General features: G+C 40.8%; 1 long non-coding RNA gene across 1 annotated transcript; it reads right to left on the bottom strand.

The window, feature by feature from the left end:
- Positions 1–2,538: 2,538 nt before the first annotated feature.
- Positions 2,539–3,696, bottom strand: LOC121539662. The gene is made up of 4 exons (XR_005995390.1): positions 3,606–3,696; positions 3,238–3,312; positions 3,061–3,121; positions 2,539–2,926 (listed from the first exon to the last, which is right to left on the bottom strand). It is a non-coding gene; the product is annotated as an uncharacterized LOC121539662 (long non-coding RNA).
- Between the last annotated feature and the right edge of the window lie 10,181 nt (positions 3,697–13,877).

Raw genomic sequence — 13,877 nt, 5'->3', positions numbered from 1 at the left:
TCCTCATAGAAAGTAACCCTAGCAGACCAAAGCGACACACAGACTTGCAGACACACCCTTCCCACACACTGGTCCATCCATCCCTCCCGTCCTTTTAGAGGAGGTATCCAACCTTTGCCATTACAATGGGGTATGCTAATAAACAAACATCAGTGTTTGTTTTTGCGTTGTCAAGCTAAAGTCTTCTAGATGTGACCTGGATTAGGATAAGCATGTTTGTATGGGTGCACACGTTTGTGTGCGTGCCTGTGCGTTTGTGTGAGTGATAATTTGTGACTGACAGCTCACACTGAGGACTTTAATAAAGGCGTCCTTTATTTGTGTGTCTGCGCCGACGGCCATTACAGCTGGTGTTTGGGCAGAGATGTGGTTTTATATGACTCTCTCTCTCTCTCTCTCTCTCTCTACATGCTCTAACGCAGGATCTCAAACAGCTATACAGATGTAGGATCTTAATTTGAGCCAGTTTGCTACAGCAGGAAAATTGAATTATTATGTGGATTATAATTAATTTAAATTTTTGTAGGGGTTGATACATTTTTCGTAAGGGAAAATCAAGTCGGAAAATGTCGAAGTGGAAATTACTAACTTCAGAAACCTTGTTAAACCTCAAATACACTAGGAAAGTTATCCTGCAAAAGGGTGATCAAATTAAGATCCTCATCTGTAGCAGCAACATCAAAGCCCACACTCTTAGAAAAAAAGGTTCCTTATAGAACCAAAAAGGGTTCTATCGCTTGCTTCATACACTGCATTCGGAAAGTTTTCAGACCCCTTGACTTTTTCCAAATTTTGTCACGTTACAGCCTTATTCTTTTTCTATTCCTCATCAATCTACACACAATACCCCATAATGATGAAGCAAAAACCGTTTTTTAGAAATGTTTGCAAATGTATTAAAAATAAAAATTGAAAAACCTTGTTTACGTAAGTATTCAGACCCTTTGCTATGTTTCTACAACTTGACTGGAGTCCACCTGTGGTAAATTCAATTGATTGAACATGATTTGGAAAGGCACACACCTGTCTATATAAGGTCCCACAGTTGACAGTGCATGTCAGAGCAAAAACCAAGCAATGAGGTTAAAGGAATTGTCCGTAGAGCTCTGAGACAGGATTGTGTCGAGGCACAGATCTGGGGAAGGGTACCAAACAATGTCTGCAGCATTGAAGGTCCCCAAGAACACAGTGGCCTCCATCATTCTTAAATGGAAGAAGTTTGGAACCATCAAGTCTCTTCCTAGAGCTGGCCGCCCGGCCAAACTGAGCAATTGGGGGAGAAGGGCCTTGGTCAGGTGACCAAGAACCCGAGGGTGACTCTGACAGAGTTCCAGAGTTCCTCTGTGGAGATGGGAGAACCTTCCAGAAGGACACCCATCTCTGCAGCACTCCACCAATCAGGCCTTTATTGTAGATTGGCCAGACAGAAGCCACTCCTTAGTAAAAGGCACATGACAGCTGCTTGGAGTTTGCCAAAAGGCACCTAAAGGACTCTCAGGCCATGAGAAACAAGATTCTCTGGTCTGATGAAACCAAGATTGAACTCTTTGGCCTGAATGCCAAGCATCACGTCTGGAGGAAACCTGGCACCATCCCTAAGGTGAAGCATGTTGGTGGCAGCATCATGCTGTGGGGATGGTTTTCAGCGGCAGGGACTAGAAGACAAGTCAGGATCGAGGGAAAGATGAACGGAGCAAAGTACAGAGAGATCTTTGATGAAAACCTGATCCAGAGTGCTCAGCACCTCGGACTGGGGTGAAGGTTTACCTTCCAGCAGGACAATGACCCTAAGCACACAGTCAAGACAATGCATAAGTGGCTTTGGGACAAGTTTCTGAATGCCCTTGAGTGGCCCAGCCTGTACTTGAACCTGATAGAAAATCTCTGGAGAGACCTCAAAAATAGCTGTGCAGCGACGCTCCCCATCCAACCTGACAGAGCTTGAGAGGATCTGCAGAGAAGAATGGGAGAAACTCCCTAAATACAGGTGTGCCAAGCTTGTAGCGTCATACCCAAGAAGACTTCAGGCTATAATCGCTGCCAAAGGTACTTCAACAAAGTACTGAGTAAAGGGTCTGAATACTTATGTAAAATTAATATTTCAGTTTTTCATTTGTAATACATTTGCACAGAAAAAAACTGTTTTTGCTTTGTCATTATGGGGTATTGTGTGTAGATTGATGAGGAAAATAAATAATTTACTCCATTTTAGAATAAGGCTGCAACGTAACAAAATTTGGAAAAAATCAAGGGGTCTGAATACTTTCCGAATGCACTGTGTATGGAACCCCTACAGGTTCTATATAGAAGCGTTTTATAGGGTTCTTTGATCAGAACCCTAGAGGTTCTTCTTCACTTAACCAAGGTTCCATATAGAAGCCTGCATGGTGCCATTTATGAATTAGAGATACTACTATTAAATAGTAATCTTTTTTTATAAGAATATAATTTAACAATCAGTTTTTCGAATGTATTGTTATTATAGTTTAGAAATGTGCACTGGTGGCCAGGGAGGCATCTCTTTATTGATGGCCCACATCAACTCTGGCTGACTTCTTTACAATACAACTTTGTCCATTAGTTTCAGCAAACAACAAACATGTGGCTTCTGCTCTGTTCTCAACCCCTCCAAACAGCAGAACTCACACATACAGTTAAGACGAGCACAGGTTCAAACTGCAGTGCAGCACCCCTGGATGGAGAGCATGTTGTGAGGTTAAGGGCCTTGCTCAAGGGCCCAACGGTAGGGGAATATTGTGAACCCAGCAGCCCTCCAGTTGTCAGATCAATTCCGCCCGTTTCTTCCAGCGCCCAGCCCGGGATTCGAACATGGCCACCTTTCGGCCACAGGTCCAACTCCTGCCACATGTCCAAATCCTTAGCCGCTGGGCTACCTTCCGCCAGTACAGAATGGGTTGTTGCCTGACTGGTTCCAGAGAAGAAGAAAAAAGGAGCAAAAACATGAGTTAATCTTAAGAAATAAGCATGAGTTCATCTGCCAAAACGAAGACAAAATGCTATGCAGACATATCATTATTATGATGTAGAAGAACAACTTACATGCAGTTGTTGTCAACAGCAGCTGAAAGAGAGATCCTCTGCCTCTGATAGTTCTGGGTTACTGCCAGACAGAGCAAAACATAGAGATAGTGTGTTAGAAGTAATGTAATGATTAACTAGGATATTAAATCACCAAGACTTATTATACATAACTTGTTATAATTAATTTATACATACTTCCTAAGTCTGCAACAGTCTTCTAATGGCTTCATGAAACATAGTCCCCCCCTCAATTGACTGCACACTGAAATACTGAAATAAAAGTAACTATTAGCTAATTGCCAATGTCAGGCTGGGTCTGTAGCTCTATTTGGCATATCCCATAATTAAACAAATATTTAAAAGAATTGTCTGGCTAGCTTGTAAATTGGCGAATTATAGTAGCCTAGCTTTGTCTATTTAGGTATCTAAGTTAGCTAGCTAGCTAGCTTACAAACGTGCTCAAATTCTGATAATGTTTCAACTTTATTTATCTAGCCTTTATTTATCTAGTTTATCATATGACTGGCTTCATATATTTGAATTAAATAATCAACTTTGCTTACCTTAATACATTGAAAAATAACATGCTTATTGATAGGCTACTTGCAAATTGGTTCAACCACCGTCCTCTTGCATCATCATGCTGGAATGGCAGTTGGTCTTTGAATCAGAATGGCAGTTACATTTTGAACTGACAAAGGTTTTATATAGAAACCCTTTTTTTATTTTTTATCTAAGACTGTATGCTTTTATTAAACACATTATTAGGATATGTATATACAGTATATACAGTTGAAGTCGGAAGTTTACATACACCTTAGCCAAATACTTTTAAACTCCGTTTTTCACAATTCCTGGCATTTAATCCTTGTAAAAATTCCCTGTCTTAGGTCAGATAGGATCACCACTTTATTTTAAGAATGTGAAATGTCAAGATAATAGTAGAGAGAATGATTTATTTCAGCTTTTATTTATTTCATCACATTCCCAGTGGGTCAGAAGTTTACATACACTCAATTAGTATTTGGTAGCATTGCCTTTAAATTGTTTAACTTGGGTCAAACGTTTCGGGTAGCCTTCCTCAAGCTTCCCACAATAAGTTGGGTGAATTTTGGCCCATTCCTCCTGACAGAGCTGGTGAAACTGAATCAGGTTTGTAGGCCTCCTTGCTTTCACACGCTTTTTCAGTTCTGCCCACAAATTTCCTATAGGTTTGAGGTCAGGGCTTTGTGATGGCCACTCCAATACCTTGACTTTGTTGTCCTTAAGCCATTTTTTGGTAAACTTTGGAAGTATGCTTGGGGTCATTGTCCATTTGGAAGACCCATTTGCGACCAAGCTTTAACTTCCTGACTGATGTCTTGAGATGTTGCTTCAATATATCCACATAATTTTCCTTCCTCATGATGCCATCTATTTTGTGAAGTGCACCAGTCCCTCCTGCAGAAAAGCACCCCCACAGCATGATGCTGCCACCCCTGTTCTTCACGGTTGGGATGGTGTTCTTCGGCTTGCAAGCAACCCCCTTTTTCCTCCAAACATAACGATGGTCATTATGGCCAAACTGTTTTATTTTTATTTCATCAGACCAGAGGACATTTCTCCAAAAAGTACGATCTTTGTCCCCATGTGCAGTTGCAAACCGTAGTCTGGCTTTTTTATGGCGGTTTTGGAGCAGTAGCTTCTTCCTTGCTGAGCGGCCTTTCAGGTTATGTCGATATAGGACTCGTTTTACTGTGGATATACATACTTTTGTACCTGTTTCCTCCAGCATCTTCACAAGGTCCTTTGCTGTTGTTCTGGGATTGATTTGCACTTTTCGCACCAAAGTACGTTCATCTCTAGGAGACAGAACGCGTCTCCGTCCTGAGCGGTATGACGGCTGCAAGGTCCCATGGTGTTTATACTTGCGTACTTCTGTTTGTACAGATGAACATGGTACCTTCAGGTGTTTGGAAATTGCTCCCAAGGATGAACCAGACTTGTGGAGGTCTACATTTTTTTTTCTGAGGTCTTGGCTGATTTCTTTTGATTTTCCCATGATGTCAAGCAAAGAGGCACTGCGTTTGAAGGTAGGCCTTGAAATACATCCATAGGTATACCTCCAATTGACTCAAATTATGTCAATTAGCCTATCAGAAGCTTCTAAAGCCGTGACATCATTTTCTGGAATTTTCCGAGCTGTTTAAAGGAATAGTCAAATTAATGTATGTAAACTTCTGACCCACTGGAATTATGATACAGTGAATTATAAGTGCAATAATCTGTCTGTAAACAATTGTTGGAAAAATTGCACAAAGTAGATGTCCTAACCGACTTGCCAAAACTATAGTTTTTTAACAAGAAATTTGTGGAGTGGTTGAAAAACGAGTTTTAATGACTCCAACCTAAGTGTATGTAAACTTCCGACTTCAACTGAATGTATGTATGTATGTATGTATGTATGTATGTATGTATGTATGTATGTATCTATATATATATATATATATATATATATATATATATATATATATACATACATACATACATACATACATACATACATACACATACATATATATATATATATATATATATATATATATATATATATATATATATATATTTACGTAAAAAAAATACATATGGGGGATTTGAAGTGATTCAGACAATTACATTGAAGGAAGTTACTCTATATCTGCAATATTAAAGCTGATCTACCCCCTAAAAAATTAATACAAAATAAAGAAAGAAAAATGAAAAAAATACAAAGACAAATACAAATGTTTTCCTCTGGTTTCTAGTTAGCATTTAGTTTGCAACATCACAAGTTGGTATGAACCTTTCAGTTTTCAATTCAGACCTCGGCAACAATGTTGCAAAATATGAATTAGATCTTCCCCCTGCCATAGAGCTAAAGGCGAAATCATGCAGCAGCATCATTAATGTGGATATAAATGTGAATGCAAAACAGCTTAAACAAATAAAAGGGAATGTTAGCAGGTATTTCAGAGTTTGATGTGACTGGATAAGCTTTTGTTAGCTGTTGTTTTCTAAAATCCCCATTACACTCTGGGGTAGGGATAGAACCCTCAAGGTTTACCTTCACTGGGTTTACAGTATACTGCTTGTATAACCTTTTTTAGTAAAGGGTTTTTTAATCTCATCCAAAGAACCAAAAGGTTCTATATGTGACCGACCACCTTGATTCGGTCTTATGTAGCAAAATTTGAAATTGTGTTTTTTACATTGGATAAAAGCAGAGACACAGAGCTACAAAATGGTATATCATACACTGCATTTAAGGGAACAATGGGAAAGTCATTGAACCAAAATCCCAGCTCATGACTTTACTACCCTGCATGAATCTGCAGGTAGCTAACCAACCAGGTTCAATGTTAGAAAGCAAATGGCTCTGCGATATGAATAATAAGATCATACACATAACGTTAGCTAGCGAGCCAGCCAGCTAACGTTAGCTAGCTAGCTAGCTAACAGTACACTTTAACTTGAAATAAAACAATTTTCTGTCAAAATTAGAAACATGTAATATCTGAAAATGTAGCTAGCTAGACTATCTTACCCGTATACATCATGCATGATGGACGCGTCTCCCTGTCACGGATGCCATGGTTGCCCTTAGTTTGAAGATGTAATCCGGTGTTTTCTCCATCTCTTTAGCTATCATACTCTAATTCCACTGATTCCAAAACTCGATCCTATAGAAAGTGGAGCGCAACACTTATGCAGCTCCACTACATGATACATTTTTAAAAAGCCGCGTTAGACAAGATTACAGTGCTTTGCAAAAGTATTCATCACCCTTGCCGTTTTTCCTATTTTGTTGCATTACAACCTGTAATTTAAATGGATTTTTATTTAGATTTCATGTAATGGACATACACAAAATAGTCCAAATTGGTGAAGTGAAATGAAATAAATAAAATAACAGAAAAGTGGTGCGTGCATATGTAGTCACCGCCTTTGCTATGAAGCCCCTAAATAAGATCTGGTGCAATCAATTACCTTCAGAAGTCACATAATTAGTTAAATAAAGTCCACCTGTGTGCAATCTAAGTGTCACATGACTTCAGTGTATATACACCTGTTCTGAATGGCCCCAGAGTCTGCAACACCACTAAGCAAGGGGCACCACCAAGAAAGCGGCACCATTAAGACCAATGAGCTCTCCAAACAGGTCGGGACAAAGTTGTGGAGAAGTACAGATCAGGGTTGGGTTATAAAAAAATATCAGAAACTTTGAACATCCCACAGAGCACCATTAAATCAATTATTTAAAAAATTGAAAGAATATGGCACCACAACAAACCTGCAAAGAGAGGGCCGCCCACCAAAACTCATGGACCAGGCAAGGAGGGCATTAATCAGAGAGGCAACAAAGAGACCAAAGATAACCCTGAAGGAGCTGCAAAGCTCCACAGTGGAGATTGGAGTATCTGTCCACAGGACACTCCACAGAGCTGGGCTTTACGGAAGAGCAGCCAGAAAAAAAGCCATTGCTTACAGAAAAAAATAAGCAAACACGTTTGGTGTTCGCCAAAAGCCATGTGGGAGACTCCCCAAACATATGGAAGAAGGTACTCTGGTCAGATGAGACTAAAATTGAGCTTTTTGGCCATCAAGAAAAAAAGCTATGTCTGGCGCAAACCCAACACCTCTCATCACCCCGAGAACACCATCCCCACATTGAAGCATGGTGGTGGCAGCATCATGCTTTGGGGATGTTTTTCATCGGCAGGGACTGGGATAATGGTCAGAAATGAAGGAATGATGGATGGCGCTAAATACAGAGAAATTCTTGAGGGAAACCTGTTTCAGTCTTCCAGAGATTTGAGACTGGGACGGAGGTTCACCTTCTAGCAGGACAATGACCCTAAGCATACTGCTAAAGCAACACTTGAGTGGTTTAAGGGGAAACATTTAAATGTCTTGGAATGGCCTAGTCAAAGCCCAGACCTCAATCCAATTGAGAATCTGTGGTATGACTTAAAGATTGCTGTACACCAGCAGAACCTATCCAACTTGAAGGAGCTGGAGTAGTTTTGCCCTGAAGAATGGGCAAAAATCCCAGTGGCTAGATGTGCCAAGCTTATAGAGACATACTCCAACAGACTTGCAGCTGTAATTGCTCCAAAAGTATATAGTTGTGCACGCTCAAGTTTTCAGTTTTTTTGTCTTATTTCTTGTTTGTTTCAAAATAAAACATATTTGGAGCTTCAAAGTGGTAGGCATGTTGTGTAAATCAAATGATTAAAACCCCCAAAAAATCCATTTTAATTCCAGGTTGTAAGGCAACAAAATAGGAAAAATGCCAAGGGGGGTGAATACTGACCAGCTGAAATAGACAGAAGCGTGCTATATGGCAGAAAAATCAGAACTCCTCTCTCGGCATATCCAGGCCACTCATTATCTCAGCCAATCGTGGCTAGTAGGAAGGTTGCTGTCTTTTTCCGTGGCTTATCCAACTCGTAATTTAACAATTTTATTCGTATTTACAGATGGCATACAAGTTTGTTATTAAGGCACATGAAAGTTCACATGTTCCAGAAGGCATTTCTGCCAAAAAACACATTTTGATTTAAAAAAAAATGTTTACGTTCAAATGGCTCTCCTGTGAAGTTTTGACCCGCGGCCTACGCCTAGTTTCCTGAAACGAGTCACATATACTATGGCTTGTATCTTCCAGCACCAGAGCCAACTGTGTCCTTTCCTATTTCCAACATACACATTTCTGTTCTTTAAAGCATTATGGCTTATTTTTACAGGCACATACCTTCGCAGGTCTTTTACAGGCACCAGCGGGTAGCTACCGGGTGCTGAGGTAGTAGAAGCCAAGAATGTGATGAGTAACCACATAGAATAACAGACAGCCGACATGTGGAACAATACACCACTCTTTTAATTATCCTCCAACCAGGAGTATCCAATGACAATCTTAGTAGTCACAAACAAATTCTGGTGGGAGCAAATAGATTTTTGGGGTGTGGTTTCTCAGTCACCCTGCTTACAGAGTGATAGAGAGAGAGAGTGAGTGTACTGTATTTGCTTACATACATGTGTTTTTACATTGTGTATGTGGGTCCCTATTTATGTGTGTGTTTAATAAACAATGCAAATAGTCCGGTTAGCCATTTGATTAGCTGTTCAGGAGAGTTATGGCTTGGGGGTAGAAGCTGTTAAGAAGCCTTTTGGACCTAGACTTGGCGCTCCGGTACCGCTTGCAGTGCGGTAGCAGAGAGAACAGTCTATGACTAGGGTGGCTGGAGTCTTTGACAATTTCCAACATCTAGTGGAAAGCCTTCCCAGAAGAGTGGAGACTGTTATAGCAGCAAAGTGGGGGACCAACAGCATATTAATTCCCATGATTTTGGAATAAGATGTTCGATGAGCAGGTGTCCACATACTTCTGGTCATGTAGTGTAGCTTCACTGTCCAAATAAATGGTGTTGAGTGTTTGTTCCTTTGCTGCCTGCATTGTACATGCAATCAACCCCACGTCTGTTACATGGCTGGTAAATGCCCATGTCCTCAACATAAACCATACGCACAAAGAAAAATGAATGTGATTATAATGTGGATAACCACAACAGGCCTACAGATGTAATATGTGGTCCTCTGTAGCTCAACTGGTAGAGCATGGCGCTTGTAACGCCAGGGTAGTGGGTTCGATCCCCGGGATCACCCATACGTAAAAATGTATGCACACATGACTGTAAGTCGCTTAGGATAAAAGTGTCTGCTAAATGGCATATTATATTATATTAATGTGGTTGAGTGGAGTAGAGGAGTACGTTTCTCAGGGGCTAATGCCTCCCAGCTGCCCAGGGAGGAGTGCAGCGGAGTTGGATAAATCCCCTGGCCTGCTGGGTGCTCGTGGTTCAGCTCTGGCCAACTGTAGGGGCCTCCTGGGAACAGCAACATGATCATGAAGCCAAATGGTTTCTGGTTCTCAAACAAGGAAATAAAAAAAAAAAGGACTGGTTTCAGCGTTCCGCGGTCTCTCTCCCTCTGTTTTTCGATGGCAAGGGATGACTGATGATGCGTTAGACGTTGTTTGACGTTGTATCACTCGCTCGCTCACGTTGTCGATGGTTATGTAGTCAGTCCTTCATCAGGTTATCCAGACAAGTAGACACACACACACACCCCTTTGGGAAATGTTAGTAAAAAACACATAAACAGACCGCTACACACATTCCATCATTAGTGCTTTAGGCTCCTGTATGCATTTCCACTTGTACACATATTGTGCAGTACACCTTTGGCTACCAAAATTTAAATGTTCACAAACATTTAAAATACTTAGAAAGTCATACATAAACATAAAACTCCTACCCACACACATACAGTGAGGGGAAAAAGTATTTGATCCCCTGCTGATTTTGTATGTTTGCCCACTCACAAAGAAATGATCAGTTTTTAATTTTAATGGTAGGTTTATTTGAACAGTGAGAGACAGAATAACAACAAAAAAATCCAGAAAAACGCATGTAATTTTTTTAATAAATTGATTTGCATTTTAATGAGGGAAATAAGTATTTGACCCCCTCTCAATCAGAAAGATTTCTGGCTCCCAGGTGTCTTCACCTCCTGAGTGGCGCAGTGGTCTAAGGCACTGCATCGCAGTGCTAACTGTGCCACTAGAGATCCTGGTTCGAATCCAGGCTCTGTCACAGCCGGCCGCGACCAGGAGACTCATGGGCGGCGCACAAGTCGTCCAGGGTAGGGGAGGGAATGGCCGGCAGGGATATAGCTCAGTTGATAGAGCATGGTGTTTGCAACGCCAGGGTTGTGGGTTCGATTCCCACGGGGGGCCAGTATAAAATATATATATATATATTGTATTCACTAACTGTAAGTCGCTCTGGATAAGAGCGTCTGCTAAATGATGTAAATGTTTTATACAGTTAACGAGCTGAGATTAGGAGCATTTTTTACAATTTTTGTTTGTATTTTTGACTTTATGTTTTGTTTACCCCATTTGTAACTCTGTGTTGTTGTTTTTTTCGCACTGCTTTGCTTTATCTTGGCCATGTCGCAGTTGTAAATGAGAACTTGTTCTCAACTGGCTTACCTGGTTAAATAAAGGTGAAATAAAATAAAATTAAAAAACACTCTTAAAGGGAGTGCTCCTAATCTCAGCTTGTTAACTGTATAAAAGACACCTGTCCACAGAAGCAATCAATCAATCAGATTCCAAATTCTCCACCATGGCCAAGACCAAAGAGCTCTCCAAGGATGTCAGGGACAAGATTGTAGACCTACACAAGGCTGGAATGGGCTACAAGACCATCGCCAAGCAGCTTGGTGAGAAGGTGACAACAGTTGGTGCGATTATTCGCAAATGGAAGAAACACAAAAATAACTGTCAATCTCCCTCAGCCTGGGGCTCCATGCAAGATCTCACCTTGCGGAGTTGCAATGATCATAAGAACGGTGAGGAATCAGCCCAGAACTACACGGGAGGATCTTGTCAATGATCTCAAGGCAGCTGGGACCATAGTCACCAAGAAAACAATTAGCAACACACTACGCCGTGAAGGACTGAAATCCTGCAGCGCCCGCAAGGTCCCCCTGCTCAAGAAAGCACATATACATGCCCGTCTGAAGTTTGCCAATGAACATCTGAATTATTCAGAGGAGAACTGAGTGAAAGTGTTGTGGTCAGATGAGACCAAAATGGAGCTCTTTGGCATCAACTCAACTCGGCGTGTTTGGAGGAGGAGGAATGCTGCCTATGACCCCAAGAACACCATCCCCACCGTCAAACATGGAGGTGGAAACATTATGCTTTGGGGGTGTTTTTCTGCTAAGGGGACAGGACAACTTCACCGTATCAAAGGGACGATGGACGGGGCCATGTACCGTCAAATCTTGGGTGAGAACCTCCTTCCCTCAGCCAGGTCATTGAAAATGGGTCGTGGATGGGTATTCCAGCATGAAAATGACCCAAAACACACAGCCAAGGCAACAAAGGAGTGGCTCAAGAAGAAGCACATTAGGGTCCTGGAGTGGCCTAGCCAGTCTCTAGACCTTTATCCCATAGACAATCAGTGGAGGGAGCTGAAGGTTCGAGTTGCCAAATGTCAGCCTCGAAACCTTAATGACTTGGAGAAGATCTGCAAAGAGGAGTGGGACAAAATCCCTCCTGAGATGTGTGCAAACCTGGTGGCCAACTACAAGAAACATCTGACCTCTGTGATTGCCAACAAGGGTTTTGCCACCAAGTACTAAGTCACGTTTTGCATAAATAAATACTTATTTCCCCTCATTAAAATGCAAATCAATTTATAACATTTTTGACATGCGTCTTGTTGGATTTTTTGTTGTTGTTATTCTGTCTCTCACTGTTCAAATAAACCTACCATTAAAATTATAGACTGATCATGTCTTTGTCAGTGGGCAAACGTACAAAATCAGCAGGGGATCAAATACTTTTTTCCCTCACTGTACACTCTAACAGTTATACACTGTTCCAATAGCCAACCTAGTATACCACTTAGGATGCATGCCCAATACATTGCTTCATTAAGGTGTGTGCCAGTATGAACTATGGAACATATGATACAGTCCTGCAACACAGGAAATGTCAAACTTGTAGTGCATTTGAGGTTTAAAAAGGCTTTTGAAGTTTGTAATTTCCACTTTGAAATTTCAGACTTGATTTTCCCTTAAGAGAGATGTATCAACCCCTATAAAAATGTCCTTAAACCACATTATAAATCACATTTCCTGTAGCTGCAGTATTACTTACCTGCTGTAGCATACTGGCTCAAATTAAGATCCTACATCTGTAAGAGCACTAATACACTCACAAATGATATTGGTAGCAATTTGCCACATCTTCCAGTGCCACAGCGAACTAGAGAGAGAGAAGAGAGAAAGAAAGATAGGTGAGAGAGATTTAGTGGATTTGGCAGCAGTAGACAATTTTGAGACGGCATATTTTGTGCAAGGGAGTTTCTGGCCTTGAGGGCTTAAATGGTTCCAAGTTTTCTTAATTACCTGACTAGTTCTTACCAAGACCCACATAATATCATATCATTCTAAGGCTTAATTACAACTGATGCTAATTCAAGAGCATAGGAATTCTGGCATTTTATAATGAAGAAATTGAATTAATCACAAGAATAATCATGATTAATCCGTATTGAGTTCTATGCAGAAGTTGTATCAAACTACGTGTCTCCAAGTCAAGTCTTACCATGTTTATGGCAAATCACATTAGCTGATCATATTAGCATCCACACACTGATTTTAGAGTAAATAAACCTCACCGTCTGATGGGTCTAATTGTGGATGAAGGGTGGGAAATTTGCAATTAGGGGGATCAAATTGATTAAATTTAAATTAGAATGACAAATGAGCCTCCAGGCCACCGTAGTGGCCAACTGGATGGCACACTTTTTAGTTTATATGACTGTCGGTTGTCTCTAGTCGAAGGACAATTGCCTGTGACAGAGTCCTCCACTTGTCGTTGTTTATGCATTCACTCGCAATTACATTTACATTTACATTTACATTTACGTCATTTAGCAGACGCTCTTATCCAGAGCGACTTACAAATAGGTGCATTCACCCTATAGCCAGTGGGATAACCACTTTACAATATATATATATTGTGATGTCACGAGAGGCTACACAGCTTTCAGCGGGATTGCTCAAGTAGTGCAAGGAGACCAGGTTCAACCAAAACAAGGATTTTATTAAAGGTCTTGGGAAACTAACGAAAGTATAACACAATTCTGTTCTCTGGTGGCTCTTTAAGGGTTAACAGTTCAGGGATGTCTCTTCCACATCCAAAATCATAACTCTCCCTCGCTCAAATAACTTTT

This window comes from Coregonus clupeaformis, chromosome 34 (genome assembly GCF_020615455.1).
Source record: "Coregonus clupeaformis isolate EN_2021a chromosome 34, ASM2061545v1, whole genome shotgun sequence".
Lineage (NCBI taxonomy): Eukaryota > Metazoa > Chordata > Actinopteri > Salmoniformes > Salmonidae > Coregonus > Coregonus clupeaformis.
Note: the sequence above shows the minus strand (reverse complement) of the source record. Positions and strands in the feature narration are given on the sequence as shown.